This window comes from Phoxinus phoxinus (assembly GCF_949152265.1).
Source record: "Phoxinus phoxinus genome assembly, chromosome: 7".
NCBI classification, from domain to species: domain Eukaryota; kingdom Metazoa; phylum Chordata; class Actinopteri; order Cypriniformes; family Leuciscidae; genus Phoxinus; species Phoxinus phoxinus.
In genome coordinates, this window is record NC_136882.1 from 33,641,657 (window position 1) to 33,659,471 (window position 17,815).

At 37.2% G+C, this 17,815-nt stretch overlaps 1 long non-coding RNA gene across 1 annotated transcript in view; it reads right to left on the reverse strand.

Moving 5' to 3' along the window:
• Positions 1-1,632: 1,632 nt before the first annotated feature.
• The window catches only part of LOC307002283, a 41,591-nt gene continuing 25,408 nt past the window's right edge, over positions 1,633-17,815 (reverse strand). The window contains exons 2-3 of the long non-coding RNA XR_013798455.1: positions 2,297-2,408; positions 1,633-1,843 (exon numbers count right to left, since the gene is read on the reverse strand). This is a non-coding gene — a long non-coding RNA (uncharacterized lncRNA). The remainder of the gene's footprint in view (positions 1,844-2,296; positions 2,409-17,815) is intronic.

Below are 17,815 nucleotides of genomic sequence, written 5' to 3' on the forward strand. Positions count from 1 at the left end.
AGCTGAAATTTCAGCATCATTAGTCTTCAGTGTCACATGATCCTTTAGAAATCATTCTAACATGCTGATTTGATGCTCAAGAAACATTTCTTATTATTATCATCAAAGTTTAAAAGGGTTATGCTGCTTAATATTTTGGTGGAAACCTTGATGCATAACGATTCAAACGTTTGGGTTAAGAAATAATGTTAAAATAAAAGAAGAAAAGAAATGAATACTTTTATTAAGCAAGGACACTTTAATTATGTGATTTGAAAATGTTTCTCTCCTAACATCACTCTATAGTAGATGGAAAAAATATGCTGTCAACATAATGCAAAGTAAATATTTTTCAGACAGTATTTTCCGCTGAACTTGGGAGTAGACGAGCGACAGCTTAGTCCCTGTGACTGTAAAGACTTCATTAAACTTTACTGAAATGATGAGCCCTCAAGGACACGAGCGCTTGTGAAACATGGCAGGATTCTGCGTCTACCTCCCGGAGAGTCCTCTGAGACATTTGAGACGGAGAATAAAGAGTCTCACTCTCCTCGTCTAAAACGCCATGGCTTGAGAGAGCCTCAGAAATGTTGGATGAGATCTTGTCGGCTATAAACAAATGAATAAAGCTGAGATTTTGGTTACTCGCATCAGTGCAAATGTGATAAGTGCTCAAACCCAAGAGGGTTCTGCTTAGTCTTGAGCAAGACTGTTTTGGCTGTATATTCATTAGAGTGTTCTTCTCACTTACAGCCGTGGCAAACCCCCAGAGGAGAACACAGGGAGTGTGTTGTCTCCTGTCGGCTGCTTCGGAGGAAAAATAGAAACAAACCGTCGACATACAGTAGAGCTAGAAAATTAATTTGGATAAGATAGCTCAGATTATGGTTTTGGGAAAATCTGATGCAATTTGATCATAGTGGTTCTGAGATCAAATCTTAAACCTGCCAACCTCATCTTTTAAAGAGTGCATAAAACAAAATACTTAATTTTCTTTATGCAAAATCTAATCATGTATGCAAATAAATAATTCATAAAAGCATATGATATATAAATAGATAGATGATCCTTCAGAAATAATTATGATATGTTGATTTGCTGCTAAAAAAAACATTTCCTATTATTATTAATGTAAAAAACAGTTGTGCTGCTTATGGTTATTGTGAAAACTGATACACTATCATTCTGAAGGTTCACGTGACACTGAAAATATATTCAAATCGAAAACTGTTATTTTAAATTCTAATAATATTTCACTGTTTTTACTGTGTCTTTGATCAAATAAATGCCGCCTTGGTGAGCATATGATACATAAACAAAAGATAACAAATATTCCAAACCCTTGACCATGTAGTACGGAGCCCCTAAAGGAACATTGTGATGAAAAAAAAGGAAGAAATGAGATGGGAGGAAATATTATATGTCAATGCTTTTGCATTCTCTCGCAAATGTTTTGTGTTCCCATGACAAACTTTGCGTTCACTCCCGAAAGTTTTGCATTCCCCCGATAAACTTTCCATTTGCTCGCAAAGAACAAAAGTTGTGAATGCAAATTCATTGATATATATATATATATATATATATATATAATATAATTATATATATATATAATATATATATATATATATATATATATATATATAATATTCCCCCATGTAATTTTTTTAATTACCAAAATTATGAACTGACTGATTGATCTAAATAAAAAATAGAATCAAGAAAACATTTTGCCATTGTTAAGTGACACCTGTGTTTCCGCACTCTTGAGACGCACCAGCTGCCACCATATTCAAATATCCAGAGATGTGGTTCCACTATACAGTCTTCAATGGGGGACGGAGAGTCAACATTTCATTTGGATCATCTGGTGGAGGGAAAGAGTGGCGCTTAAGGGTGGGACTCAGTTGCAACAAGGAAGGATTTTGAATCATGCAATCAGCACTTGATTCCTTGGGGTGCACTTCTTTAAGTGGGCTTGTTTGTCATAAACACACACACAAACACGCAATCCTCAAAGTAGCAGACTTTCTAAAGCATATGCTTATTTCCCAAGGCCCCTATTCTGAAGATGTCGAGATCTACAGCAGTGTCAGAAAGGGTGTTGCATTAAAAACTCAAGCTTCTTTCTATTGCATGCTTTTTGTAATGTCACTCTAATGATGCTGTATTACAGATCAAACATCTGTTACGGCAAACACAAACACAGCAATGAGCTTTTGCTGGAACAGCACTCAGCACTAAACATGCTCAGTTGTCAAATTGGATCAATTTTCAAGATCCGTCTGCTAAAGAGGTTTGGAAAGATGTCCTACTTTACCTTAAGCTCTGTTTGACTGCAAAGGTGTGTGTTCACGCTGCAAAGAGCTCAGTAAATCATATGCTGGAGCGCAGAGGAACATCCATATTTTATGACGGAATAAGGTGGAAACCTACAGCAATTCCAAACACATTTTCGTACATGAGTGGGAGGTCACGGCCCGTTTTACAAACAGTCAATCCGGTGGATGAGCCATTGATTTATGTCCCATCGCTGCCTTAAAACAACCATATGAATCACATTTCATTAAGTAAAGTATCACTGAATTAATTCACTCCATTCATAATTGGAGTCAGTCTAAATGAGCCAGGGTCATATTTGATTTGAGCGGGAGCCTTGCAGACCAATCTATCAACCTCTGTGATGTGTAACATTAGTTTAAACCCCTAATGGCCTCAAGAAGCTGAACGCTGGGTGTGAGGGATTAAAGACGCTTCTTATTAAAGGCTCATATTCAAGAGAGGCCATTCAAGCACTGGACCCATAAGCACAGGATATATCTAATGAATTTTAAAGAGCCGGCAACAAATGAACAAGTAAATATACAAGTAAAAAAGAGAAATAGAGCATTCCAGCACTGCCAGGGCAAACAAACATTCAACAATATTTATTTCTGGCCATAGAACAAAGAGGTGTCCAGGTTATATTTTAATAACGTATAACACATAACACATAACACATAACACATAACACATGACACATGACACATGACATGACACATCACATGACACATTACACAACATATAACATGACACATCACATGACACATCACATGACACATCACACATAACATATAACATAACACATAACATAACACATAACATGACACATCACATAACATAACACATAACATGACACATAACACATAACATCACATGACACATCACATGACACATCAAATGACATAACATATAACACATAACACATAACATGACACATAACACAACACATAACATATAACATGACACATAACACATACCATGATACATAACACATAACATGACACATCACATGACATATAACACATAACATGACACATCACATGACACATCACATGACACATAGCATGACCCATAACATGACATATAACATGTGACATATAACATGACATATAACATAACATAAAACATAACATATCATATAACATAAATCATAACATAAGATAGGTTACATTTTACTAACATAAAATAACAGGTTATATATCATAACATATCTTAACATAAGAAAGGTTACATTTTACTAACATAAAATAACAGGTTATATTTTACTAACATAAAAAACATAACAGGTTACATTTTAATAAAATCTAACATAACATAAATCATTTTACTAACATAAAATAACAGGTTACATTTTAATAACATAAAACACAACAGGTTACATTTTAATAACATAACATAAAATAGTACCATAACAACAACTATACAGACAGCCAGTCATTGTTACAAAACAAAAACTTTGATAAGTTGATTATGATTGTTGCAATAATAACAGTCTGCAGTCTATCCTAATCCTATTCCCCTCTCTCTTTCATCCCAAAATTGCTGTTTCTTTCTCTGCTGTTTAACCGTAAATTAAAGGCAAACGGCCCCAAAATACAATAAAAAAGACAAATGTTTAGGAGAAGTTGAGCTTAAACATAACTTTTAAATCAGCCATAAAAGTAAAAAGCCCCTGAAGGGCACACAAATACCCTAAAAGTGTCTCCTTAATCAAAAGAAGTCTATCAACCGACAGCAAATCTCTCAAGCTACGCTGTGGAATCTGCACACAATTCAACACCATGACAACAGATGGAGAAATGCTATTCTTCTGCGCACCCCACCCCACATCATCACGTCCCCTGGCTCAGCACAAAGATAATCTCAAAAAGCTTGGGCCCTGTGGAAACCACAGCAACACTACCGATGACCACAGAGCGCTATACATGACAAAACTGCTATCTGCTCCCAGATTGAATCCGGCTGAGAACTGTGGCAAAGAGTGGTGAGCAGAAAGAGAGAGAGAGATGGAGAGAGTACGTGAGAATAAAGACGCCTCAGACTTAAGACTGAGCTGTGCATCTCTTTCCCCCAGCGGGACAGAGGGTCTTTTCTCCTCCCCGAAGGGGGTTGAGCATGACACCGAGGCAGAGCCATCCTCTCACGGAGAAGTTCCAATGCAGGGGACAGATGTTCCAGCTGGGCTCAGCCGCCGTGACATCTCGGCCTCCAGCTGCTGACCGCCCACTTTCACATTTCTCAGCACAGTCTTGTTAGGGACGGGCTCTTTTGCTTTCAAAAAGGAGAAGTGGAATGGAAGGAGACTAAATAAATCAGAGTGTAAAAACCACAGCCTCAGCTTACTGTTAGACAAGCAGCAGTATCGCATAAAGACAGATCCACACTGCACAGTATTCAGATCCGGAACGCACAATTACACAGGAAGAAGCTGTCTGACTGATATTAAAGGCAGACAACCACAGCTTTGCTCTCTTTTATGTGGCATTCAGACAATAATCTTGCAATGTTTTCATATGAAGTGTCAAATGATCCTATTAGATATTAGAAATTATTCTAATATGCTAAATTGGTGCTTAAGAAACACTTATTATTATCAATGTTGAAAACAGTTCTGTAACTTTTAAACAATTGAATGCATCCTTAAAATAAATAATAATTCCTTTAAAAAAAAAAATCTTACTTGGTAATGGTAGTTTATATTAATATAAATGCGATTATTTACTTTATGAAAGCTCAGGATCATTTAGAATGAATGTAGAATAATCTACAAACAATCAAATTAGAGATACTTGACTAGATAATATATGGATGCAAAGGCAATGTAAAAAGGTCATATGACCATACGGGATTGAAAGCATTTACCAAAACCAACGTCTGTCACTTCCCATTTTTGAATAATTGTAGGCAGTATACAGTGCATACTGTTCAGTATCTATTTAGTAGCTTGTATTCTATCCAAACATAGCTAAAGCTGCACTAAAGACCCTTGTTTATCTACTACTTTGATGCCATAGACTTTGGCAAATTCTAGTTGTTCTTCCCTGGAAGCATTCACTGCCTGGGAACTTGTAAACATGAACGTTTCCCAGCGGACTGATAAAACCCTGTGTATTGACTCCCAGAAATTGCATAAATCTATAGCCAATCAGATTGGACATTTTGAGGAAGCTCTTACCGTTTTTTAAGGGCAGTTCACATCAGATATTCCCTAAACGGTGCATGGTCATACCGTCTGAGGCCAAGGCCAGACAAGCCAAGCACAACTGTCTAACTCTGGGATACTGACCAGGGTCTGAATACCTCTTGCATTCGACACTTATTCCTATAGGCATCTATGCCAAGCTGCCTCCGATAGCATGGGGCTCCAGAGGGAACCAGAGATCTCTAACCCCTGCCTGGATCACTACCAAAGGATCAGACACAGGTGGAATAATAAAAACAATATATTTATATACATAACCTGTCAGGTCCCACTCACCCCGCAATGTGCGGGCCTCAAACCTGGGTCTCTGGCATGGGAGGTGGGTGCTCTGACAAGAAGACCGCAGTCACGAGTGTCGGTCGCTAGAACACCTCTTGAGATCAGGGGAGTGAGGTTTACCTGCACAGTTCTTACTGGCCTCCGTTTACATTTACATTTATGCATTTGGCAGATGCTTTTAAGTGACTTACATTGCATTTCAAGGTACACATTTACATTCTTATCAGTTCTTGCACACGCACGCACACACAGATATACACACAGTGCTGCTTGAAAGTTTGTGAACCCATCAGACATGGAGACATTGTCTTGTTGCATCACCTATTTTCGGCCCAGCTTCAGCTTCCTGACTGATGGCAGGAGATTCCCATCAAGTACTTGCTGATAGACCTGATAATTCAAGTTCCCCTGGATAATATGGAGTCGTCCAGGTCCGGCAGCAGAAAAGCAGCCCCAGACCTTCACATTTCCACCTCCATGTTTCACTGTGTTGTCTTTCCTCCAAAGATGGCAGTTTTGATTATTGGACTCATATGTCCAGAGAATGGACTTCCAAGAGGCCTCTGGTTTGTCCAAATGCTCTTTGGCAAAGTTGAAACTGGCACTGTGTTATTTTTGAGAGCAGACGCATCCTTCAAGCAACCCTCACATAAATGTCACGTCCGTTCAATTTCCGTCGCATGTACATTTACCCCAGATGCTGCCAGAGAGGTCTGCAACTCTCTAGAGGTCATGTGTGGGTTGGCCTTTACCTTATTTTTCTGGCGATTCTTGACGATAGCTTTTATGGGCATCCACTTCTAGGCAGAGTTGGAGTCATGTTAAATGCCCTCCATTTGATGATCTGTCTTACAGTGGATGAATGGAGCTGGTCTTATAGCCTTCCCCAGACTGATGGGCTATCACCACCTTCTTCCTGATGTCCTTGGATATCTCCTTTCCTCTTGGCATTGTCTGTCTTTGTGGGTACACCTTGGCACTACAGTGGTTTGGATGGTTTCCTCTCTCTTTTAATGAGTGTCGCCCCCTTTCCTAAGGATGTCCAATTAAATGATTAAGCACCCGAATGTGTTTCACCTGAATCTGTTACCCACTTTCTTTACTAATGCAGCTGGGAATTCACTTACTTTTGCACGTACACTAATTCCAGCTTTCATGTTTTTTTGGCTACTCACACAATTCACTCTAAGCAAACAGATGCAATTGATAAACATACATCTGGCATTTGATATCTAAAAAACTGCTGATGATAAAATAAGAAAATCATGGTAAAACAACAGAAAACTCTGAAGTGCTCAAGGGCTTCACAAACTTTCAAGCAGTACTGTACATACATATACAAACTAGAGCTGTGAAACGATTAATCACGATTAATCGCATCCAAAATAAAAGTTTGTGTTTACATAATATATGTGTGTGAACTGTATATAATTATTTTGTATATATAAATACAGACACATGCATGTATATATTTGAGAAATATTTGCATTTATATACTGCATATATATTTTTATATAATTTATATTATATATAAATAGAAATATTTCATATATAAATAACACATTTTTCTTAAATATATACATGCATGTGTGTGTATTTACATATACAAAATAATTATACACAGTTCACACACATATATATTATGTAAACAGAAACTTTTATTTTGGATGCGATTAATCGCGATTGATCGTTTCACAGCGCTAATACAAACACATTTTAGTTATATAAAATGTATGCATTTAGACAAAATCCCCATTGTTTAGCAAAATCATGATTGTCTAATGGTTAAATGCAATTATAGCCTACTATCATAAACACTTCTGCGTAAATCGATAAATATGAAAAAAAAGCATTAGTGCAATTCTATTGTTAGTGTTGTCACATTTTCTCTATTTTGATAAAGTTGACCAGTTAACAACAATATTTAATTAACTTATTTAAAGTTAATGCAGCAAAAAATAAAAATAAAAAAATCAAAAATCAGTTTGTAGGTTAAGAGTTTAAGGTTACATAGCTTAAAACAAGCATTTAATTAGTTAGCCTACATGAATGCCTGCTCCTTTATTTCCAACAATGTATTAATGTGTATAGTGTTTTTGTAGAGATTAATAAAAGTTAATAAAATAAATAAATGTTGCCATATGGCTACAAGGCTAAATAAACATGCTGAATAGAGAAATAAATGTGCATGCAATGCAAAGCCCTGCAGTGCTGCACAGTAAAACACACAGCTCTCTGCTTACACCGGCACGGCTTCACCCCAGAGAATCACACTCATATCAACCAGACAAGAGGAAAGGATGCTGATAAGATCCCATCAACTCGGATTCATTTCTCAAACAAAGCAAAGCTGCTGTGCAACTGTGATATTTGGGACTTTAAAACACAGACAAATTGTCTTTGTGTAAAATCTCAGAGCCAGGTTCAACGGAGGCTCCCCGAGGGAATATGGATAGTAATTGGTGGCAGCACAGACACAAACAGAACGCTCAGGCTTGCTCTGACAGCCGCAGATGGATTGCATAAAGACTTTATGGGAAGATGTGGTTCAGTGCACGAGTCGACTTAAACATGACCCACATTCTTCAGTCTCGAACCTCTCCGCTCGGCTGCACGCTCATTGCCACTGAAGGCCTCGGACTGGTGAGCAGAACGACTTCGCAAATCCAATGAATCTGGGGGAAAGAATGAATCACAGAAGGCTGGAAACTGCTAAATTGATGTTTAAAAGAAAAGGTTAACTGCTGCCTCGTATTTAATGATACTTTGGGTAAAAATATTCTGGTGCTTTTTTTTTTTAAATGCCCACTTAATAAAGATTAAATGTGCAATTTCTGCTTTAAAACAAATGGAATTTTAATTTCAGACAGGTTTCATAAACACTCCCCCTCGACCATTGGTTGATCAAACAGCCTCAACTCGTGCCATTGGTTGAGCCAATGTTATGTTTTGATATTGAAATGTATGATACTACAATAATCAGAGATGCACCAATATTTATAGTTCTGACTGATATTAAAATTCTTTATTATTTTGACTAAATAAATAAAAGATAAACACTAAAAACTACAATTTTAAATGATAAAAGGGAATATTTAAATTTAACCTAACATTAGATGGTATGATAAAGGTAAATATCCAATATCATCTGATACTGATAAAGTCTATATCAAGAGACTTGGTTCCAATATATTGTGAATTCCTATTTTTTTTTTTAAAGAAATATATTTTATTACAGTAATATACAGTAGTCAACATTTGAAGTATTGAAGGATCAAAACATTTGAAGGATCAAAACCTTTCATCAAAGTTATACATGAATTTTGAACAATACCTGTTCTTGTCTTAGGACAACTTAGTTGATCCTCTTCAAATGTTGACTGTATTTTCTGTTATAGAGTATACTGAAAAATAGTCATTTTTGTTTATAATTATTTCATTGACGTATTGGTCAAAAGTCAGTAAAATTATCAAGTCATTAAAATAATTATTGTGGACACTGTTATTATTTTTCCAGGATTCTTTGATAAATAGGAGGTTTAAAAGACCAGCGTTTTTTTATGTCTTAAATGTCACTTGTAATCAATTTATTGTGTCCTTGCTGAATAAAAGTATTGTTTTCTTAAAATAAAAATAAAAACTACTTAATGGTAGAGTAACTAAAAAGCCTAAAGATTAGAGCTTGAGAAATGTACACATAAAAAAAATAGATGCATCATCTTTAACAGCACAACACGATATCAAATGAGCAGTATGAAACACTCTTAAGGAGCCAAGCTCAATCTTGCCTAAGTTACAGCTTTTTTTTCCAAAACCAGAAGCGAAACCAGCGGACAGAAAACTGTGGTGCACTGACAAGAGCGTTACTAAAGAAATGGGCAGAAGAGGCCTGTGGAGACAGAGGCATAGAGAAAAGCTCTGCCAATCTATCACAAGAAAGCCTTTTGTTCTGGGCTGAATGTGAAGGCCCAGCTCCCAGACTGTGATACCCTCCTTCAGCATGGCACCTCTGCCCGTGTCAAGTCCTCCATCTCTGGCAAGAAGCACCAGAGGGAAGCGACCCGGCGATTAATAACCTGTAACGGCACGGAAAGCCCTCTGCCGTCCGGGCGTGATCCTCAGTGTGAGTGACCGCTCTCCTGTGGCACAGAGCGCTATTCATCATGGCCAAATGAAAGCGGCTATGGCAGAATGGACCTCATTCACGTCGCTGTCCGTTCAAATTACACCGGCCACAAGGGGCCGCCACACAATGTGCCTTGTTTCGGATTTTCCTGATAGATTCTTCCAAAAGGCTGTTCAAGGAAAACACCTTGTGTGAATGGATTGGCGGCAGCCATTAAGCATGAAGGATCAGTCTCTAAAGTGTTGAGCTGCGAAAAGCAGAAACTGTAACGGAACAAAACCAGGAGAGCCAAAGACATCAAGCAGGGCATAACAATGGAATCAAACCAGTTTAACGCTAAAATGATTTTTGTGAGACCTTGAGGGACGTGAAATAATGCAAATAAGATAACTTGCCATCTAGTAGAATGTGAATAAAAAAAATCATACAGCACGAACAGTGTAGTTCAATTTGTGAAAAAATTACTAATGAAATGGTCAAAAATCCTCACAAATTTTGAACTCATTAGTCATTGGTATGAATGGAATCAGAAACGGAATCTGAATTATTGCCAAGTTTTCTTGTACACAAGGAATTCTTCTCAGTAAATGAAGCTTCCAGTGCACACACATAAACAACAAAAATATAAAAAATCAAGCGTAGCGTTAGTTCTGGCAGGTCACGTTAGTCAAGCTCGCATCAGCTGACTCTCAGCTGATCCACATCTACCTATAGGAATACGACTCCTATCACTGTATCCGCTCCGTCAGTATTATCAGCAGCTATCGCGTTTCTCTGGAGCTAATTACCCTCCTCCCTCCCCAGCTCCTCCTCTCGCCCAGTCAGGATTTGGCATTTTGATTCCACTTGAATCAGAATAAATTCTCAGATTATGTCGTACTTTAAAATCTTGAATTAAATATATTTGCGTATACATTCATGTTGTTTCTGTTCTGTTTACCCCAAGGGGGGTTATTGCTGCTCTCCTCGCTCTTATCCATGCTAGGCTGCATGGATGCGCAGGGAGTTCTCGCCCAGAACGGAACCATACCGCCAATCCAAACTGTATGCTAATTGTCAATCATATTTGACGATAGTGGTCCTGACAGAAGTAAAAGAAAAGTTGACTGAAGATAGGAGAAACAAGCAGATAAAAACCGAAACACTGAGAAGCTCCAAACCAAGGCAGTCATCTGCGGCGCCATCATGTCCAAATTAAATGTCCTAGTTAAATAAGTTTTTTATAGAACACTATAAACATTACAGCTAACCTTTACAAACATAGTTCATAATTTAAAAACACCTTAAATGTATTTAAACATTTCATACTTACATTAATGTTGTGATGCCTACATTTATTTGATTGATTTTGTTTTTTTTGTGCGTTTTAATTTCTTTCAATACAGTTATGTATTAAAGGGTTAGTTCACCCCAAAATGAAAATTATTACTGATTACAGTAATTAGTTACTCACCCTCATGTTGTTCCAACCCCGTAAGACTTTCGTTCATCTTCAGAACACAAATTAAGATTTTTTTGATGAAATCTGAGAGCTGTCTCACTCCTCCATAGGCTGTAGGGAATCGATATCTGCCATCCCAGAAAGTTATTAAAAACATCGTTAAAATAGTCCAAGTGACTACAGTTGCTCAACCTTAAGTTTATTAAGCGACGAGAATACTTTTTGTGCGCAAAAAAAACACAAATCGTCATAACGTAGGCTCACTATTGGCCGACGCTGGTTATGTGTGTGATGCTGGCCAATAGTGAGCCTACGTTATGACGATTTTGCATTGCATGAGAAACGTTCGCTCACAAAACCTTTGCATTTTGTTGAGAAACTGTGTTCACTTGCAAAGAACTCAAAAGTTTTGTAAGCAAATGCAAAGTTTCTCGGGGGAACGCAATATATTTGCGAGAGAACGCAAAAAGTAGCCTATTTAAATATACTTTTTCTTATCATTTTTATCATCACCATTTCCATTTAGGTCCTCTGTTGTCTTTTATCTGCCATACATGAAAACAATTATACACATGAGACAGAATTTTAATATTGTTGCATCCCTAATCGGACCAATTATTGAAAAGAATGTCTTCAAAAGTACTAAAATAATCAGTAAAGGAATTGTGTGAGAGGGAATCGTTAAATTCCCATTATAATTCCCAATGTAAGACTGTAACAGCAACCCCCCACACACTGACATCACTTAATCAGTGTAATCAGGTCAAAATGAACCAGCCGAAAGAGAGAGAGAGAAAAGAGACAAAGCGAGAGAAAGAGAGCAGAATGAGAGATTGGGTGACGAAGGCAGGGACAGCGAGAGAGACGAGATAGACATAGTGCTGCTCCTCAGATGTCATTAAACCATTTAAGCAATTTTTACAATCTGACATCACATGACAGGCTGTCATAACTAAGTGGAGATATCAGCAGCTGAGATATTGGAAGGTGTCCAGTGTGTTGTAAAGCCAGGCAGTGATCCACCATTTATCCTCCTGACGCTGTAGTGTTGAGTGTTTGTTCCCAGCTGCATACTAACACACAGCATTAATGATGAGGTCCATCACACAGAACTCGCACCGGATTGTAGCGCACTAAAGATAATGATCAATCTCTGGGCTCGTACCTCCGACGCTGCCATCGATTTAAACTGGGGTCACAAACTCTCTGAAGTCATTCAAATGGATGGTGGATGTACTGAAATAAAAAAAAAGATTTTAAAAGCAGATGGACACATCAAGTTTACTTTCTTAATACATATACCTTATTGTAATAATTTTCATACTTTTTGACCAAAGAAATTCAACTAGTTTCTGATAACTGGATCAGGACTTTTACATCATATTGCTGCTATAGTGAAGTTATTAACCCAATAATAACATCCGATAGCAATCCAATCCTTCACAAAAAAAAATTACATAAAATTTACGCATTACATTATTTTAGGGGCTGTTTACACTACACCGTTTTCAACTAATAAACCTTTTATGCGTTTTGGCTGTTCATTTACACAACAACGGGCGTTTTAGGAGCCTGAAAATGCAAACTTTTGAAAACAGGTTCTCCGTCCACACTAGCGTTTTCCGATGTTTCAGTGTGGATGATAAACTTTTGAAAAACGTCTGAAAACGCGAAATTCACTTTTACTGCGCATGCGTAAAACCTCACTGAGATGATACAGGCGGAAAAATAAATAATATATTTATCGCGCAATTCTTCTGACAGGATAATTTTATTTAGCAAAATATCTCCCCATTCACTTATGCGTCCAGGTCGCACTGAGTCACCATATGTTTGGTCTAAAACGCAACTGCTCTCATGTATTGCTGGACGACAGCAAATGTGAGAACATTTTCTGTCATCTTTGCAGGACTGTGATATGAAGAGTGTGCAAAGTAACACATTTTAGCAACTGTGTGAAAGTGAATAGCACATAACAGGCACAATATACCGGTATAAACATGAATATCTATGGTTCAATGTGTGTCACATGACTAAACTTAGGTCATCATTTTTATACACCTCCGTTTTGACAGTCCACACAACAACGTGAAAGCGGCGTCTTCAAATTGATCCACTTTGGACAGCGTTTTCAAAAAGCTTTGTTTTCATTAATAAAAACGCTGTCTCGCTGAGAAAAAGATGTGTTTTCAAACGAAAACGTATTAGTGTGGACAAGGTTTCATTATGTATGTACTCACCGGCCACTTTATTAGGTACAACTGATCAACTGCTTGCTAACGCAAATATCTAATCAGCCAATCACATGGCAGCAACTCAATGCATTAGGCATGTAGACATGGGGTGCTGATCAATACTCAAATTGATGCTTCCTCAATTCCTCCATCCTTTGACCCGAAACCAAAGTTAGCCATTTTGAAGAACATCTCAATTCTCCAATTACATTACGAGGAGGCGAGGAACAAGGAGTGAGGAAGGATGAGGATACACAGGTGTTGTGGAAAACCTGACGCGCACATATATTCTCCTCCCCCTTCACATTTGTCACAACAGTTTAAATAAATCATACATCTCGCATATTTCAACAGGGCATTTTGCTTACATATTATTTATCATGAATTTCTTAAATAACAACATAAGGGAAGATCCCTTGAGCGCAGCTGATGACGCTTTGAAGCGATGCTTGAGTGAAAAAGAATATTCCAATATGCAAACAAGATTTCCTTGTCCTTGTTCCTTGTCCTGTCCTCATTTTTTTTCTTTGGATCCTTCCCTCACATCCTGCGGGGATGGAGCTGAGACACAAGGAAAAGAAGTGAGGAAAGGAAACGAAGGTGCAGAAATAAGAAATGAGAAGCACCCATGATCAAGACGATCTGCTGAAGTTCAAACTGAGCATTAGAATGAGGAAGAAAGGTTGTTGGTGCCAGACGGGCTGGTCTGAGTATTTCGGAAACTGCTGATCTACTGGGATTTCCACACACAACCATCACACAGAAAGAATGGTCCAAAAAATATCCAGTGAGCTGCAGTTCTGTGGGCGAAAATGCCTGGTTGATGCCAGAGGTCAGAGGAGATGGCCAGACTGGTTCAAGCTGATAGAAAGGCAACGGTAACTCAAATAACCACTCGTAAAAACTGAGGTCTCCAGAAGAGCATCACTGAACGTACAAAACATCGAACCTTGAAGCAGACGAGCTACAACATTAGAAGAACACAACAGTACTACTTCTGTCAGATAAGAACAGGAAACTGAGGCTACAATTTGCACACGCTCACCAAAATTGGACAATAGAAGATTGGAAAAACGTTGTCTGGTCTGATGAGTCTTGATTTCAGTTGCAACAATCAGATGGTAGGTTCAGAATTTGGCGTATCATCATCGTAAACATCATGAAAGCATTGATTGATTCTGCCTTGCATCAATGCTTCAGGCTGCTGGTGGTGTAATGGTGTGGCAGATATTTTCTTGGCACACTTTGGGCCTCTTAGTTCCAATTGAGCATCATTTAAACACCACAGTCTACCTCAGTATTGTTGCTGACCATGTCCATCCCTTTATGACCACAGTATACACATCTTCTGATGGCTACTTCCAGCAGGATAACGTGCCATGTCACAAATCACCTCAAACTGGTTTCTTGAACATGACAATGAGTTATCTTTCAACATGGATGTGCAGCTGACAAATCTGCAGCAACTGTGTGATGCTGTCATGTTAATATAGACTAAAACCTCTGAGGAATGGTGAGTAAACTAGAAAATAATCAGAAACTAATCAGAATACTAAACAGAGAAACAGTATAAACAAAGGAAAAAACTAATTCAGCAGAAAATACTTCAGCAAGGTTGAAATAAAATGGATGGAAGGTATGGAAGATTTAACTATTGGCATGTTGGGAGAGGATTTAGTCTCTCACAGCATGGGCTAACACATAGTCCATGAGTCTTTCACAAGAACGGGTAGAGCCGGGGTCAGCTGCTATCTCAGCAGTCAGAGAGCATCTGTGTCTCCTCCTGCGAGAATCGCTGAGAAAAGTCGAGCAATAATCCACCTCTTCACATGTCCGCTTCAATTTTCATTACCTACGCACCTAGCACACTCTGCCCACAGGACCTCAAGCACACAAAGCAGCCGCTAAAACCTTAAAGTAAAATACTGTCTTTATTAGTGAAAATTGAGAGGGCTTTACCATCAGGAATAATCTGAAAAAGTGATATTATAAATCACCCTGGCCTATGACGTATATTGTCTGCACAGTATCGTCCTAACCAAGGAGATCTATACCAGATGTTTTCAAACTTTTTGATGGCACAGATATCCAAATATGTGAGGGATCCCCAACCTAAAATATATATTTTTTTCTGTATAAAGACCCACTTAAACTGTGAAAGATATAAATGGTATAGAGATATAAATGGTTATATAAATGTTATCTAAAAAATATTAACTTTCTATTAGGTTGAAATTATAATTGATGTAGGCCTAATAAATATCTAAAATGTTACTTAATACATTATGCATTTATTAATTACTTATATTAATATAATATAATATATATATATATATATATATATATACACACTCTAAAAAATTGGGTTAAAAAAATGACATTTTAAAATTTAACCCAAAGGCTGGGTTTGTGTATATACGTGTATATATATATATATAAATATATATACTAAACATTTTTTTTTTATAAAAGTTAATACTAATTACAAATATTAACAAAATATAACAAAATAGTATACCACTAAAATGTATTATACAAATATTTATATATTTGTACATTTAAATGTATTCGTTTAGCAGACGCTTTTTTCCAAAAGCAACTTACAATTGAGTAACGCAGGAAGCGAAATACTTCTAGTGATTTTTTTTATGCGAATTTAAGAATATAAACCACTAGTCTATAATTACAGTAAGAACCTTTCTGTTGATGTTGTTTATCTGGCTCGGGACCATAGACTGTAAAAAACGGGACCCTCTGGAACCAGCATGTAAATGCTGTCATGCTGTTGAACAGCCACAGAGTAAACATAAAAAAAGAAGATCCTGGCTGTGGCAGTGGTAAACTCTCTACATGTCAAGTATTGAGCAGAGAAAGGAAGTAGTGTATCCTCACACTCAGAGCTGAAATTTTGTGAATGAAAAATAGCCTTGTTAATGAATAATGCATTGACTGTAGAGGAAACATCTCCATCGTCGAGCTGCTGCTTGTTTGTTTTCAGCAGCCACTGCTGAGGGGGTTTTGTTCAACACAATCTAATATTGGGAATGTTACATTTGTTCCAGTCTCGTTTCTCGTTCGTAATCACTAATAGAGCCACTGAGCCTGATGCGTGCGAGGAAGAGAGAAATCTATTGCTTGTAATGCAGTCATTTGGAACAGCTGGGAAGAATTGAGCTTGAGAGTGGGAGAGAGAGCCTTACATCATTATTACAGCACGTCAGAGAGAGAGAGAGAGAGAGAGAGAGAGAGAGAGAGAGAGATGGGGGAGAGAAAGGAAGGGTGGATCACATAACCTGTAAATATAGCCTGCAGTCAGACTTCTCTGCAGGAGGACAGCGTGTTTGGGCTGTTCTCCGACATCCTTGTAGGTAATTATAATACATCCGGCACAATAGGGGGATCACATCTACCAGCTTGATTCTTTTCATCTCACTTTCACATAAAATAATGATTAAGGGATCCATATTCTACACTTCTGCATTGTCCATGATGTTAGCTTGATCTATGCGATATGATGCGATACAAAAATGTGTCAATTAGCAGAGGTTCTGCTACAGAGTTTGTAGAGCATTATATCCAAATGGTTCTCAGTGGACCGGACTGCTTTACGGTATTTACACATAATGAAGATACATGGAGTGATAATATGAGGATAAACTTTCATTTTTGTTATGAATGTTGTGAAACAATTTAGATCTCAGTTCTTAACAAGAAAGTAATACTTTTTGTTCAGTAAAGATGCATTGAATTGATCAAAAATGACAGTAAAGATATGTATAATGTCTTCTGAGATTTATAATAAATCCTGAAAAAAGCATCACAGTTTCGACAAAAACATTAAGCAGCATTATCCTTTTTAACATTGATAATAATAAGTAATGTTTCATAAGCACCAAATCATCATTATAATGATTTATGAAGGATCATGTGACACTGAAGACTAGAGTAATGATGCTTTGCCATCATAGAAATAAATTACATTTTAAATTACATTCAAATAGAAAACAGTTATTTTAAATAACTTAATTCACTCCAATTTCAAACTGAATAATTTAAAATAATGGGTTTCTTTATTATTTTTGTTTTGGTGTTCAAGAAACTTTTTTATAATCATCAATGTTGAAAACGGTCATGCTGCTTAATATTTTTGTGGAAAAATACTTTCTTCAAGATTTTTTGATGAAGAGAAAGTAAAAAATAACAGCATTTACTTGAAATAGAAACCTTTTTTTGCA